The sequence below is a fragment of the Mesoplodon densirostris genome, chromosome 6 (assembly GCF_025265405.1).
Source record: "Mesoplodon densirostris isolate mMesDen1 chromosome 6, mMesDen1 primary haplotype, whole genome shotgun sequence".
Classification (NCBI taxonomy): Eukaryota; Metazoa; Chordata; class Mammalia; order Artiodactyla; family Ziphiidae; genus Mesoplodon; species Mesoplodon densirostris.
In genome coordinates, this window is record NC_082666.1 from 12,497,487 (window position 1) to 12,503,349 (window position 5,863).

Genomic DNA, 5,863 nt, shown 5'->3' on the forward strand with positions numbered 1-5,863 from the left:
TGCATTGGCAGGTGGATTCTTAACCACTGCGCCACCAGGGAAGCCCCCACAAACATTTCTTGACCACTCACGATGTGCCAGACACTGCACTAAGCTCTGGGGATAGAATGGTGAGAGAAAGGAAACAGCTTCCTGTGTATTAGGTCAAGAAGAAGACATACATCAATCACATTAATAAATGAATAATTACAGACTGTGATAAGTGCCATAAAGGAAGGGAAAGGAATGCCATGGGAGCATAAAACAGGGTGATTTGACCCAGAAAAATTATTGGCTGGGCTGATATCGAAAGGAAGATAGAGAGGAAAAGCGTGCTGGGCAAGGACCATAAAAGGCCAATGTAGGAAGGATCTTAACACATTTGAGGAATAGGATGAAGCCCTTGGGGAAAAGAGGCATGAGATGAGACTGGAGGGGAATAGGGACTCAATACATACTAAATGAAGGGAGGCTTTGTGCTGGATTGAGTAGCCTCTACCCAAAATTTATATTCACCCAAAACTTCAGAATATGACCTAATTTGACAGTAGGGACTTTGTAGAGGTAATCAAGTTAAGATGAGGTTATACTGGAGTCAGGCACCCAAAGGCTGGTACCTTTCTAAAAAGAGAGAAATCTGGACACAGACACAGAGAGGAGAAGGCTGTGTGAAGTCACGGAGGAAAGATGGCCATATGAAGACAGAGGCAGAGATTGACATGATGCATCTTCAAGCCAAGGAGCACCAAGGATTGCCCGCAACCACCAGAAGCTAGGCAAGAGACCTGGAGCAAAATCTCCCTCAGACTCTCCAGAAGGAACCAACCCTGCCAACAACTCGATTTTGAATTTCTAACCTCCAGAACTGTGAGAAAATGCATTTTTATTGTTTTAAGCCACCGGTTTGTGGTACTTTGTTACATATCGTGTTTGTGGTTTACAAACTGCTTTCACACCCATGTTCCTTGCTTTTCTCTTGAGAGCAGGTTGTATTTTGTCTTATGGATGTGGAAAGTGAAACTCAGAGCTGTGAAGGGATTTTGCCAAAGACACTTTGTGAATAGATAGTGGAGCCAAGATTTGAACCCACATCTTCTGTCTCTATATCCTGAATATTTCCCTCTGCCCTGACACAGATACACAGCTCCACAGATACACATCTTACAGTCCACACAAGGCTTGAGAGAGGTCCTATGTCTAGCAATTATGGTAAGAGACTACATGTAACACTGATTTTGCAAGCCTGTCATTACTGGAATAAAGATGTTATGGTGGAAAATTCCACAGTGAAAAACAACACCCCTGCACATTTCTTTCTGGCATAAACTTTTGAAGCTTTATGAAAGCATTTTGTGTTTCAAACCATCCTGATTGGGATCCAGGCTCTGGCCCTTCTGGGCTGCGTGATCTTGAGGAAAGCACTTAACACATCTAACTTCAATTTCCTTTTTTTTTTTTTTAACTGGGAATACTGTTTTATTAAGTTAGTTAGTGAAGGCCTATCCAATAACAGCATTTAATCAAATTATAAACAAAAGAAAGCTAATGTTGCAATAGTCATTTCACTCAAGATATTATATATGGCAACATACTAGGAGTAAAGAATAATTTCACAAAAAGGTAAAAGGAACAATCTAAAAATAAGATACAACAGCCATGAACTATCAACAGAGATCCTGTTATGGAAGTTGCATGATTAAGAAAGTGAAATTCCATAATTAACCTCAATTTTCTTATCTGTTAAAAGAGAATGTTGTTGAGAACCAGATCAGAGAGTTTTTTTGTGTAACATACATAAAGTATTTAGCTCACTGCCTAATACATAGTAAGGCTTAATAGGTCTTAGGCATAACTATTATTTCTCTTAATTGCATACTCATTTTCAAATCATACCAAGCACAAATAAATATTTCTCCTACAAAATCTCATAAACTCAGGTGAAGGGTGGTCAAACAATGAAAAAATATGAAGGCTATGAGATTTTTGCAAAGAAATACAGAATAATTGTTTTCAAGAGCATCCAAGCACACCTGACAGAGGAGGGGATTTGAGCAGGAAGTAAAGGAAGAAGTGAAGCGGGTGGTGGAGCAGGAGAAGGGGAGGCGGAGAAGGGAGGTATTTACTATCCCAGATTACAGACAAGGACACCAAGAATCAGAGATGTTAGGTAATCAGCCCAAGACCACACAGCCAGAAAGTGAAGGAGCTGATTTCAAAATGCTGCTCTTAGCAAAGACACCACATGATGCTTGTGGCTTTCCAGTGCCTCTGTCACTACACCTGTAGCATTTTATTACACTTATTTGTTTAAAAGTTTGTCTTTCCTACCAGACTCTAACCACCTTAAGAATAAGAACTGAGAATTTCTCATCTTTATGATCTCAGTGTTGGGTTCCCAGTGAGTGTTTAATACAATGATGCTGAATAATTGTGAGAGCATTAAATCCTCAACATCTAAGAACGTTTTAATACATAGGTTCATATATAATATAGCTTTTGGACCAGGTTTGAATTAAAATATTGGCTCTGAAAGGGTGACCCTAAACAGTGTGCCTATGTCAGCATTCATCTTATTTATGATTCACTGAGTTGTTTGGTTTTTTATTTATTTGTTTTGTTTTGTTTGCAAGGATGGTAGAGAGATGAGCTTCAACCTGACATATCTAATAAGTATTTGTGGGGAACTAGAGAAATATGCATCGCTGAAGTACACCTGGGATTCTTTCTGAAAAGAAATCCACTCTCTAATGCCCTTGCATTTAACACAGGTTAAACTTTATTGTTCAAGTTATTTTTGTGGACTGTGGAAAGGAAGACAAAACCATGGACCCTTTATAGGAATCCTAGGAGAGCTAGGAATACATTGAAACTTGTTGAATTGAAAAATCTAGGATATTTCTATATTCATTTGTACATGCAGGACCATGGAGAGAGCTAACCAAGCCAGCAGTACCTCTGAGTTCATCCTCCTGAGACTCTCCCCCCGGCCCGAGAGCCAGAAGCCACTCTTTGCCCTGTTCTTCATCATGTACATGGTCACCATGGTGGGAAATTTTCTTATCATCCTGGCCATCCACTCTGACACTCAGCTCCAGACACCCATGTATTGTTTCCTTAACATTTTATCCTTTATTGGTGTTTGCTACACAACAACCATCATTCCCAAGATGCTGGTGAACTTTCTGTCAAAGAAGAAGTCCATATCCTATGCTAAGTGTATGACCCAGATGTATTTCTTCTTGGCTTTGGCCAACACAGAAAGTTACCTCTTGGCAGCCATGGGCATTGACCTCTGTGTGGCCATCTGTGACCTCTTCCACTAGGTCACTACCATGAGCTACCGCCCTTGTGTCCTACTGGTGGCCTTCTCCTGATCCATCTCTCACCTCCATTCCTCTTAGTGGTTGTCCTGATAAATCGTCTTCTCTTTTGTGACTCCAGTATTATCCACCACATCCTCTGCGACATCAACCCTCTGCTGAAATTGTCCAGGTCCTCTACATTTGTCAATGAAATTGTAATGAACACAGAAGGACTGATAACCTTGGTGACCCCCTTTATATGTGTTATCATCTCTTACCTATGAATCTTCATTGCTGTTCTTAAGATCCCCTCAGCTGCTGGGAAACATAAAGATGTCTCTACCTGTGGCCCCCACCTCGCCATGGTGACTCTCTTTTATGGAAGCATTATTTATGTTTATTTCTGACCCCTGTCTTCCTACACCAGCAAGGGCCAAGTGGCAATAGTCATCTACACAGTACTGTTCTCCATGCTGAACCCTTTTTTCTACAGCCTGAAGAACAAAGACATGAAGAGGGGCCTGAGGAAGCTGATGAGCAGGAGGATGTCCTAGGTGGCACCCCCATGGGCATGCTCAGGGCACCCCTGAGGGACCTCATTTCTGATGATTCCTGGTGTGTACATCAAGCTACTGGAGGTTAGCATACCTAAGCCAAGAGTCCATAAGAAATGGTGTAAATGGCAAGACTAGAATATTACACCCAGTCTTATTTATTTATAGTATAAATATATAAGTATATGATATATATTAATATATATCTTATATAGATACCCACCAATCAGCTGAAAACTAATGTTTTTCTTTAATTTCTCTTGACCAGGTATCTCCTTGTTCAATCAATCATGGGCACAGATGGCAGATTACATGGGGATTTATGAAACCTAGAGAGAGGTAAGGGGAAAACTTTATCCTTCCAGAGCTCTTGAGAGGCAACTGGGCTCTGACCATAGGCACGAAAAGGCCTCCATATCTAAGAACATGAAATGTCTTGGTCCACGTGGAGACAAGCTAGCAGCTGGCCTGATGGGTAGGAAAAGTTAGGGCCTGTGCTATACTTGGAGGTTAGTTTCTATGGTATAGTTCTTCAATAAGATATTATTAACAGAGCCTTTTCTTTACTGTACTCTGACCACCTGGGGAAGATTCTGTGCCCATGTCTGACACAAAATGGAATAGGGTGCAGCAGTGTTTCCTTCCTTCTGGCCAGACTGGGAGGTCTGCAAAAGCTTCTGGCCACATCAGAGCCTAGCAGCAAAACTACAAGGGTCAGCTCTTTTTTTTTTTTTTTTTTTTTGCGGTACGCGGACCTCTCAGTGCTGTGGCCTCTCCCGCCGCGGAGCACAGGCTCCGGATGCGCAGGCCCAGCGGCCACGGCCCACGGGCCCAGCCGCTCCACGGCATGTGGGATCTTCCCAGACTGGGGCACGAACCCATGTCCCCTGCATCGGCAGGCAGACTCTCAACCACTGTGCCACCAGGGAAGCCTTTAACCACTTTTTACTTCTCTGCCCAACCTCTACTGGGCCACTCGTTTTAAGTGCAAACTGCCCAAAGACCACACACTCTATTACGCCCTGAAGAAAGGTGAGCATTTATAAAAACATGACTCATCATAAAAGTCAACTTACATGCAATATATACTCTTTCAGAAGGAAGAAAAGCTTATAATTCATTTAGAAAGATTGTTTACAAAAAGATGGTTTATGTTTATCCTCAGGAGTAATTAGGAAAATACAACTCAGAACCATGGTGAGATATTATTTCACACACAACCGATGGACAAGAAAAACAATATTTCTGGCAATTCTGAGGGTGAGTGTAGGGAACAATGAAAGACTCTTGACAGTGCACAAAGGAGTATACAAAGGAGTATAACTTGATTTAGTCACTTTGGAGAGCGATTGCCCTTATTTTTCATACTAAAATTTAATATGTACATTCCTAGTGAGATGACAGTTTGAGCTGTAGGTATAACAAGGTAGTTTCACTGCTCTAAAAATGCCCTGTATTTCACCTATTCATCTCCTCCCACCAAAAAAAAAAAAAAAAAAAAAAAGCCAAAAAATGAAAACAAAACCCCTCTGGCAACCACTGATATTTTAAACTGTCTCTACAAGTTTTACCTTTTCCAGAATGTCATATAGTTGTAATCATAGAATATGTAGCCTTTTAAGACTGACTTCTTTTACCTAGCAATATGCACTTAATGTTCTTCTATCTCTTTTTGTGACTTGATAGCTCATTTCTTTTTATTGCTCAATAATATTTCATTGTATAGATGTACCACAGTTTGATTATCCATTCACCTATTGGTTGTTTCCAGTTTGGGGCAATATTATGAATAAAGATGCTGTAAACATTCATGTGTAAGAACATTTGGTTTTTAATAGTAAAAAACTGGAAACAGCCTAACTGTCCATAGCAGGCAGATGGACAAAAAATTGTAGTATAGCCATTTATATGAAATATCCAGGATCTCACCTTATTGTGATTGTGAATGGGATCATTTCTTTAAATCCACACCCACTGTACAATGTGAAGCACCATTCAAGTCCTTATAGCAAGTATCTTGAATTATAT

General features: G+C 40.6%; 1 pseudogene; it reads left to right on the forward strand.

Moving 5' to 3' along the window:
- The first annotated feature begins 2,891 nt into the window (after positions 1-2,891).
- Positions 2,892-3,835, forward strand: LOC132492264 (olfactory receptor 1L3-like; annotated as a pseudogene).
- The last annotated feature ends 2,028 nt before the right edge of the window (positions 3,836-5,863 follow it).